The sequence below is a fragment of the Pygocentrus nattereri genome, chromosome 2 (genome assembly GCF_015220715.1).
Source record: "Pygocentrus nattereri isolate fPygNat1 chromosome 2, fPygNat1.pri, whole genome shotgun sequence".
In the NCBI taxonomy this organism is placed as follows: Eukaryota; Metazoa; Chordata; class Actinopteri; order Characiformes; family Serrasalmidae; genus Pygocentrus; species Pygocentrus nattereri.
In genome coordinates this window covers 55,198,821-55,209,179 of record NC_051212.1, presented here as the reverse complement: position 1 = coordinate 55,209,179, position 10,359 = coordinate 55,198,821, and the positions used below count along the sequence as shown (strand labels likewise).

General features: G+C 42.8%; 1 protein-coding gene across 2 annotated transcripts in view; it reads left to right on the top strand.

Moving 5' to 3' along the window:
* The first annotated feature begins 3,978 nt into the window (after window positions 1-3,978).
* Window positions 3,979-10,359, top strand: part of htr5ab (5-hydroxytryptamine (serotonin) receptor 5A, genome duplicate b) — a 56,207-nt gene continuing 49,826 nt past the window's right edge. The window contains exon 1 of one of the 2 annotated variants that reach the window (XM_037546332.1): window positions 3,979-4,175. The gene's annotated coding sequence lies outside the window, so the exon portion shown is untranslated. Of the gene's footprint in view, window positions 4,385-10,359 lie in introns of both variants that reach the window. The other variant, XM_017685025.2, reaches the window with a different exon arrangement.

Sequence of the window (10,359 nt, the reverse complement as noted above, 5' to 3'; positions counted from 1 at the left end):
AAAGAAACTGGTTTTATATAGAACCTTTGCATGATCAAAGGGTTCTTTGTATGGTGAAATGGTTTCAGATTTTTGGAGAACGTGCTATAGATTGTTCTATGAAGAACCGTTTTAAAAAAATGGTTCTATAAAGCACCCAGAAGTTCTCTTGTTACAATGCCAAGCTCTTAACAACTGAAGAACCTTACGCTGCTATATAGAACCCTTTTCAAAATGCTTCTATATAGATCCATCTATAGCAACCCTATAGGAACCCTTTCAAGATGCAAAGAACCCTTATTTGAATGGTGAGTGGATTGTTCATGGCTCTATATCTGACAATGTTCTTTACTAAAGAACCCTTGAAGAGCCATCTCTTTAAAGATAGCTCACGGTTCTAAATAGAAGCATCCCCTTGGACTAAAGAACCCTTAAAGAACCATCTTTTGAAAATGTGTGTAGAACAAGGCCGAACTCCAAGAACTTTTCATCTAAATCAGATCACATTAAATCATCTCCAGATTGAACGAACTGTGGTTTCGGCTCCACTGAGTTATGGCTTAACCACTAATTCTAACACCTCTTGTATTGGCCATTCAGTGGGTGATGACCACTTAAACCTGCCCTACGTCCATCATCGCTGCGGTTCCTCACCAACGCATTAAAGTCTCCATTAGAACAACTGAATGAATGTGTAGTATCTACACCTTAAAGATGAACTGCAGTGTCCAGTTCCGGCTATTAGTTGTAATGAGATTTGGTTTGGATTAAATGCTGATTTACAGCCCAGCTTAAAGTCTAAATACTAAACTTCATGCAGTTATTAGTAAATTAGTAAAGTACCAAACCAACAGGGGCTACAGACAACAGACAGGTGGGACAGATGACCTAGGGACAGGACCAAGAAAGAGACTCAGACCAAAGCAACAATATAAGCACATGGAGTAAGACACATGAGGGAAGATAAACGAAGACAGACACAGACAGAGACAAGGAAAGACAAAGACAGGACGTACACTTACTAAATATTTACACCATCAGAAACCTCATAGAAAGCCCAGAAAACACCCAAAACAAAGATTCTAAACACTGCACGCTGCTCGTCTCACCCTGTGACAATGCTGACCATCATGATTTTTTGTTTTGCCCTGCCCAGACAAAGACCGCCCGCACAGCATTGTGTCGGCAAGATAGCGGAGTGCAGCAGAAAACGACCTTCCAAATATTCCTCCACCCGATATTTCTCCCCCGAACATTCCTCCAAGTTGCCGAGGCTGAAGTTGGCTTCCTATTTGCATATTCCTGTTCCACCTTGAATGGTACAGCAGTTTCATTCTGTGCCTCAGGTGCCTGAATGGAACTGCTGCACCGTTTAAGGTGGAACAGGAAAATTTGAGCAGAACGCTGGCGAATAAGAATCAGACTGGCCTGAAAACGGATGAGGAGGCTGCATGAAAATAAGGTAATGGGCAATATGAACTTATTTTCACAGAACCAACAGGTCAGTATCGTTTTGTCCCGCTTGCGGATGTTTGAAATAGCAATGGATTAGCTTTCGTGGCAGCAGTTGGTGTGGGTGCTTCATTTTCCCACTGAAGGAAACGGGTGGTGGACGCTGCTGGAGTTTATTAATGTGACCTCACCTCCTCCTCTTCGCTGCATTACGTGCGCTGCACCAATATATGAATTATTAATTCCATCAGTGAGCTTTAGGGGGAAAACCTGATGAGGAGCCATATGTGTGTGTACGCTCGCCGGGAAAAGACAGATGAGGACGAATTCATTTCTGTTTAAGAGATTACAGCTGATGAATGTCATAGAGAGGCGAGCTAAACCTGGTTTCAAACGCCTCTTTGGGGCCCGCTGTGAGAGAAAAGGGATGCATAAGACTGAATTTCCAAAAATAAAGAAGTAAGTCTTTAGGTGTCCTCCTGGAGAGACAGAATCAGGGTTTCCATTCAGACATTTCACAAATGTGAGGCTTCAATCAATTGCTGTTTTGAGCTAACTAGTGAAATTATTGAGCGAGGGTCTCCCTCGCTGTGTGTGGCGTATAAAATCTTTATTATGTCTTGGTAGAGCAGGTTTGACAGCGCTCTGTCAGATCAGTGCCAGCTCTACCTAATAAGAGACATAAGCAGCTGCTTAGGGCTCCTCTGCCAGCAGGGGCCCCCACACCAACCTCTGGGTTATTACTGTGGAAGAAGAAAAAGACAAGGCGAGAATAAGCTTAATGATAATGGTGTGTATGTGATTAATCCAGGTTTAGATACTCAGACTGTGATTAGCCCAGGTTTAGATACTAAGACTGTGATTAATCCAGGTTTAGATACTCAGACTGTGATTAGCCCAGGTTTAGATACTAAGACTGTGATTAATCCAGGTTTAGATACTCAGACTGTGATTAATCCAGGTTTAGATTCTCAGGCTGTGATTAATCAGGTTTAGATACTCAGACTGTGATTAATCCAGGTTTAGATACTCAGACTGTGATTAATCCAGGTTTAGATACTCAGACTGTGATTAATCCAGGTTTAGATACTCAGACTGTGATTAACCCAGGTTTAGATACTCAGGTTATGATTAATCCAGGTTTAGATTATCAGACTGTGATTAATCCAGGTTTAGATTCTCAGACTGTGATTAACCCAGGTTTAGATACTCAGACTGTGATTAACCCAGGTTTAGATACTCAGGTTATGATTAATCCAGGTTTAGATTATCAGACTGTGATTAATCCAGGTTTAGATATTCAGACTGTGATTAATCCAGGTTTAGATACTCAGACTGTGATTAACCCAGGTTTAGATACTCAGACTGTGATTAATCCAGGTTTAGATACTCAGACTGTGATTAACCCAGGTTTAGATACTCAGACTGTGATTAATCCAGGTTTAGATACTAAGATTGTGATTAATCCAGGTTTAGATACTAAGATTGTGATTAATCCAGGTTTAGATACTCAGACTGTGATTAATCCAGGTTTAGATACTCAGACTGTGATTAATCCAGGTTTAGATATTCAGACTGTGATTAATCCAGGTTTAGATACTCAGACTGTGATTAACCCAGGTTTAGATACTCAGGTTATGATTAATCCAGGTTTAGATTCTTTAGTAAAACTAATGATTCTATTTAGAACCATGAGTTCTTTATATAACCATTTTGTGCTCAGGTTATTCTGTACATGATGGAACAGTTCTTCAGATTGATGTGGAATGTATTGTATATGGTTCTGTATAGAACCTTTTTGAAAATTGTTGTATATAGCACATAAAAAGGTTGTTATTGTCACCGTGTCAAGCTTATAAAAACAACAGAAGAACCCTTTTTGGTTCTGTATAGAACGGTGCACACAAACAGATGGTTCTTAAAAGTTCTTTAGTCATGGGAATGGTTCTTTACAGAACTATTATTTCTACATGGAACTATTTGCATGCTTGAATGGTTCTTTGCGTGGTGAAACGGTTCTTCAGTATAGAACCTTTTGTTGTATGGAATGCCAAAAAGTGTTCTTCTATTGTTACCATGTCAAGCTCATAAAAACAACAGAAGAACCCTTTTTGGTGCTGTATAGAACCATACACCGCGCACACAAAGAGACAAAGGGAATTTGCAAGCTTGAATGATTCTTCGGATTCATGGAGAACATGGTTCTATGAAGAACCTCTTTGAAAACGGTGGTATGAAACGCCAAATGAGTTCTTCTATTGTTCTAGTGTTGGATCTGTTAACCTAAAGAACCCTTTCGCCATGCAGAGCGAAGGAAATAGCCTCATGGTTCTAAATAGAGCCGCTGCCTTCACGGAAGAACCCTTGAGGAACCATCTGTTCGGAGCGCGCAGGAGAAACAGCTCCCCCGTGTCGTGCGTTTGGTTGAATCCCCTCCACACAGCGCGGGGAGACCACCCAACCCCCCGTGTGAGCGTTTGGTAGAGTCCAGCATCAGTTGAGTGTTACAGGTGAAGCAGCGCTGGTTCTCCGCAGTGGAGACCAGCCTCCGCTGCTCTGCGGCTCCGCGTGTCCACTGCGGTCAGGCGGTCGGGGCGAGCGGCGCTCAGCCTCCTGCTTTGTTCTCCAACCCGCAGCTCGCGGGGCTTCGATCACTTCAGAACATCGCGCGGAGCCGCTCCGCGTCCTTCGTTGTTGTTGGAGCGCTGTCGCGTGGAACTTGCAGGGGTCAGGAACGCAGGAGGGTGAGTGTGACGAGAACCCAGAGGGGAACATGTCTGTCTTAACACCGAGGCTGTGTTAGAGGAGGATCATCTGAGGTCTTACTCCAGAAGCCTGCTCAGGAGAACCGAGCAGAACATCAGCTCTTCGCTGTGAGAAGTTCTGAGGAGAACTCCTGCGCTGACCTCCTGCGGAGAGGGTTCTCTGATACAGGACAGAGCTGGACGCTCCGGTAAAGTCCGTCTTGTTCAGTAAAAGTCTCTTAAATCTGGTCATAAATTCATATCGACAGCTGAAAGCGCTGAAAGACGCACTTAAGCCCACTTAACTCCACTTAAGACGTCTGAACTCTCTTAAGTGCCTCTGTTAAGTGGCGTTATCGGTATTTTGGCACTGATGTATAGAAAGTCTGTTCTATGGATTTACTTATAGACTGTAATACTGTCTAGAAATAAGCTGCACACTTTAGAATGATGGTTCCTCAAGGGTTCTTTAGTAAAGCCAATGGTTCCACGTACGTTCAAAGAGAAAACGTTCTGTATAGAACCAAAAAAGCGTGTTACCATGTCAGCCTTGTTACAATAGAAGAACTATTTTCCGTGCTATACAGAACCTTTTTCGGAAACAGCACATTAAAGGGTTCTTTGCATCATTAAATGGTTCTTCAGATTGATGGAGAATGCGATGTAGATGGTTCTATATGGAACCTTTTTGAAAATGGGTCCGTATAACGTCCAAAGAACCTTTTCCATGATTAAGGGGTTCTTTGCATCAGTAAATGGTTCTTCAGATTGATGGAGAATGCGCTGTAGGTAGTAAACCTTTTTGAAAAGGGTTCTATATAGCACCAAAAAAGGGTTCTTCTATGTTATGATGTCAAGCTTCTCTCTTAAAAACAGTGGTGGTTCAAAGGTTCTTTAGTAAACAAAAAGGTTCCATATAGAACCATGAACAATCAAAGAATCCTTTCCATGATTAAAGGGTGCTCCAGATAGATGCAGAATGTGCTGTAAATGGTTCTATGCAGAACCTTTTTGAATGAGCTTCCATATAGCACCAACAAGGGTTCTGCGATTGTTACGATGTCAAGGTTGTTACAATAGAAGATCAGTTATCGAGCGCTTTTCAGAAAGGTTCTGTATCGAACCATCTACAGCACATTCCCCATCAATCTGAAGAACCCCTTCAAAGAACCAACAAGGGTTCTTTGAGTGTTCATAGTTCTATCCAAAACCATTTTCTTTACTAAAGAACCCTTGAAGAACCGTTTTAAATATGTAGATGATCTTATAAGTGCACAAAATGAGAATTATTAGATGTATGAACTGAATTTAAGGTCGTTTAAGACCGTTCACAAGATGATTCCGATGAATTAATGGCATTTTCTACATAATTATTCATATAATCTAATGAAGTCGAGATGATTTTGCAGTTTATTGTAGGAAAACGATAAGATCTTACACCTTTTATTAATATTCTGATCAGAGTGAGAAAATCAGAGAAGCCAAATTTCCGAAACAGGGAAAAATGGCAAATTTTTCAAAATTTCTGTGTAATTAAACAGGTGAGATGTAAACAGAGTCACTTAGAGGGGTTTGGCGTGAAATGCTCCGTTCTAGACGTTCGCAGTGGTGGTGATGGGAACCAGACGTCCCTCTAAAAGCTCCTACAGAAAGTTCCTACATGAACTGGTTCTGAATTCACTGCCTGATGACTGAGATGAGCTTTATGATGGTTTTAAGAAGATTCTGGCACAAATGTCACAGCATACGGTCCTAAAAAGATGCTTTAAGGGTTAAAATAATACTCAAAGAACCCTTTCCATGATTAAAGGTCTCTGCATCAGTAAAAGGTTCCTCAGACTGATGGAGAAGGTGTTTTATATAGTTCCATTTAGAACAGTTCTGAAAAGGGTTACAGGCTTGATATCGTAAACAATAACAGAACCCTCACTGGTGCTGCGTAGAACCCTTTTCAAGAAGATGCTTTATAGAGCCATCTAGTCTCCATCAACCTGAAAACCCATTTAGTAATGCAATGGAGAAGGTTCTTTGGGTGTTCACAGTTCACAGTGTAGGTTCTCTGGTGGTTCTGGATGGTAAATAAAGTGTCTATATCTGTGTTGTAGTCATGGCGACGCCTGGTTCCCATCACCACCACTGTAAAGACGTTTGGACCATTTCACACCAAACCCTCTGAGTCTCTCTGATTGCCTCACACGCTGGATTCTGAAAAACGGGTGGACTTCCCCTGTATAGTGTAGCAGTGATGTTATCAGTAGCACTAACAGCGCTGGGGCAGAGCTGCACACTGAGGCTCTGATTGCTATGGCAGTGCGCCAGTAAAGCACAATAACCCGAGAGCAAGCTGAGAGAGAGAGAGAGAGAATGGAGAGGATGGAGGGAACAGAGACACTGCTGGGCGAACGAGTGGCTCTGTGTGTTCATTCATTAAAAAAATCACCCCTCCTGTAATCAGCTCCGACTGGGCACTGCACTAAACTCCCCCACCGGACTCAGAGTCCCAGCGACAGAGATGACAGACGCCTCCCAGAGAAAACACAATCAAAACTCAGATCTGCAATCAGAGAGATCCAGAGGGTTTGGTGTGAAACGGTCCAGATGTCTTTACAGTGGTGGTGATGGGAACCAGGCGTCGCCATGACTACAACACAGATATAGACACTTTATTTACCATCCAGAACCACCAGAGAACCTACACGAGTCTTCTGAGCTTATATGGAATGTTGATGATGGAAAATAGTGGAAAATCTGGAATAATGAGTTTTCTTTGGGGACTATTTTGCCGCACAGCGCCCTGCATGTCTCCCTCCACCATGAATGGAGTTGAAGTTCTCTAAACTCTCATAAAACAGCGTCTCAGTCATCAGGCAGTGAATTCAGAACCAGCTCATGTAGGAACTTTCTGTAGGAGCTTTTAGAGGGACGTCTGGTTCCCATCACCACCACTGAGAACGGTCCTGACTACATTTCTCTGAACTCTTAAAAAGATGGTTCTTTAGTAAAGACAGTGGCTCTGTTTAGAACCATGACTTCTGTACTCTCTTATAAAAGATGGGTCTTCAAGGGTTCTTTAGACACTGCTGTGTCTGGTCCACTCTAACCAGCACAACACACACTTCCCCACACATTTCTCTGTTTTCTGTGTTTTCCATGGCTGGTAATAAATCCTTTAGGTGTTTTCTCAGCAGTGAGGTGTGTATCCTGCCCTCAGGAGAGCTCCCTCACACCCACTCTTTATTGTTATAGATTAGATTCATCTAATCACCTCCGCGCTCTGACAAAAGCAATTTCCAGCTCACATTAGCTCCACCGTGCGTGTTTACAGCCAGTAAAGCAGAGCGCTAATGCACTTCAGCAATACGGACTGATTACGAGTGGACCCCACAGTCAGCGCAGCTTCATAACATCCTCGCTGTCTTAATTATATATTCGTTTTTTAGCACAATTCAACCCTCTGTAATTAAGTGCTCATGATAGGCTGCAGGTAATCCATCATATACCTGAGACCCGACACTGACATGTACAAATAGACAAATAGAAAGTAGCCACGTTTACATGCAGCCTAATAATCCGACTAATGGCTCAATCGGAATAGAATACGTCCATGTAAACACCTCAGTTGGAATAGTCTAGTCTGATTGAGGCTATTCAGAAAACAGTGTCTATCCGACTGAGCGAGGTGGGTAATCCTGTATATAATCAGTTAAATATAAGAATAATATCCGTGTAAACGCCTGTATCCGATTACATTCCCTATCGGAAAGTTTAAGCCCGTTCTGCTTGAGCGTCGCGTCACAGTGAGAGTTTATACCGTTCAACACGGCGGAGCAGAAACTGGTCTGCAGAGGAGACGAAGTTCATGCTCTGATCTTTAAAAGACGGCGGTGGGACGGACGTCCAGCTTATGCGTCTCAGAGCACGACGTCTTCCTCTCGGCCTTCTTTAATAAGGACGTGTGAAGGACGTTTTCCTGAGTTTGACGTCATTTTAAAGCAGTTAAAACACACAATCACTGCTCACTGCTGCTCATCTCACTCTGACTGGGCTCACGTGATGCTGGTTGTCATGGTAACGTCTACTCTAAGTGGCTCTCCATTTTGCATCTGATTACTTGTAGTGAGCACATAAACGGAGATTTTCCATCAGATTGTTGAGTAGAGTGAGAATAAACACCTCCGTCTGAATCTGTAATCCGACTGTATTCAATCAGATTGGCAGAAATCTTTGCATGTGAACACAAACACTGTTATGACACTGAATCGTACACCAATGATTGACCCTTAGAAGTGGCAGTTATCACCAAGCATGCTGTGGTTTTATATGTGTTGTTTTTCACCTGCAGCTCAATAAAGTGTAGATTTAAACTGTAAATCTATACACATTTGGGTTTGTGAGTGGAAAATGTGTTATGAAGAGAATTGCCACTCAGCAATGTCAAAAGCTAGGGGGCGCTCCCGAGCAAGCCCAAGATGAACAGGTTAATGTGAAGAATTTGAGCAAAATGTTAGTTTATCCATTTTACGATTAAAGACTTTAAAATAGAATAACACACAGAACTGCATAAAACATTTTAACACCTCTGTTATATTTATATGCGCTTTTGAACTTCAGCTATAGGATTTCATAATGGCGCCTCATGTATGTTCACGATGTGAGCCAATGAGGTGCTCCGCTCACCAACCAATCAGCTCTCAGTAGCAGTAACACTAACCAATCAGCTCTCAGTAGCAGTAACACTAACCAATCAGCTCTCAGTAGCAGTAACACTAACCAATCAGCTCTCAGTAGCAGTAACACTAACCAGTCAGCTCTCAGTAGCAGTAACACTAACCAATCAGCTCTCAGTAGCAGTAACACTAACCAATCAGCTCTCAGTAGCAGTAACACTGACCAATCAGCTCTCAGTAGCAGTAACACTAACCAATCAGCTCTCAGTAGCAGTAACACTAACCAATCAGCTCTCAGTAGCAGTAACACTAACCAATCAGCTCTCAGTAGCAGTAACACTGACCAATCAGCTCTCAGTAGCAGTAACACTAACCAATCAGCTCTCAGTAGCAGTAACACTAACCAATCAGCTCTCAGTAGCAGTAACACTAACCAATCAGCTCTCAGTAGCAGTAACTCTAACCAATCAGCTCTCAGTAGCAGTAACGCTAACCAATCAGCTCTCAGTAGCAGTAACTCTAACCAATCAGCTCTCAGTAGCAGTAACGCTAACCAATCAGCTCTCAGTAGCAGTAACGCTAACCAATCAGCTCTCAGTAGCAGTAACACTGACCAATCAGCTCTCAGTAGCAGTAACGCTAACCAATCAGCTCTCAGTAGCAGTAACACTAACCAATCAGCTCTCAGTAGCAGTAACTCTAACCAATCAGCTCTCAGTAGCAGTAACGCTAACCAATCAGCTCTCAGTAGCAGTAACACCAACCAATCAGCTCTCAGTAGCAGTAACACTAACCAATCAGCACTCACTAGCAGTAACGCTAACCAATCAGCTCTCAGTACCAGTAACGCTAACCAATCAGCTCTCAGTAGAAGTAACATTAACCAATCAGCTCTCAGTAGCATTAATGCTAACAAATTAGCACCAGGTAGCAATACTGCTATCCAACCAGCTCTCAGTAGCAATAACGTTAGCATCCTGGCTAAAGCCCTTTTGCTCATTTTTATCTGTTTAGCTCCATTGACCTCCATTCGCTGAGGAATCACTCGTGGGCGCCCTCTGGTGTTTTGCAGTCACGTTTTTGATATAAAGGGAGAAATAGGAAGTGGCCAGAGCTCTGCTGGGTGCTGTTACTGTTACGATTCAAAAAGGTTCTATATAGAACCATAGACCATTTCACCATGCAGAGAACCATTTAAGCGTGACCTGGATTTTATAAAGAACTCAAGGTTCCAAACAGAACCGTTGCCTTTACTGAAGCACCCTTGAAGAACCCTCTCTTTTTAAGAGTGCGTAATGAAGAGCCAAACAGAAGCCTGTTCACGTTGCAGAGCCGGACCGTAAACAGGAGCGTCTGACAGCTTTGCGTGGCGTTTGGTGTGCGGTGTTTGGTAGCAGCGTGTGGGACGGGCTCGTAAACCTAATGCGTTTATGAAGTAAGTGTAAGTTAATTGGCTTAGCTGATTACCCGGAGGAGCTTATTAATTGTGGAGCTGCAGTGATAGGAGCACACGCACG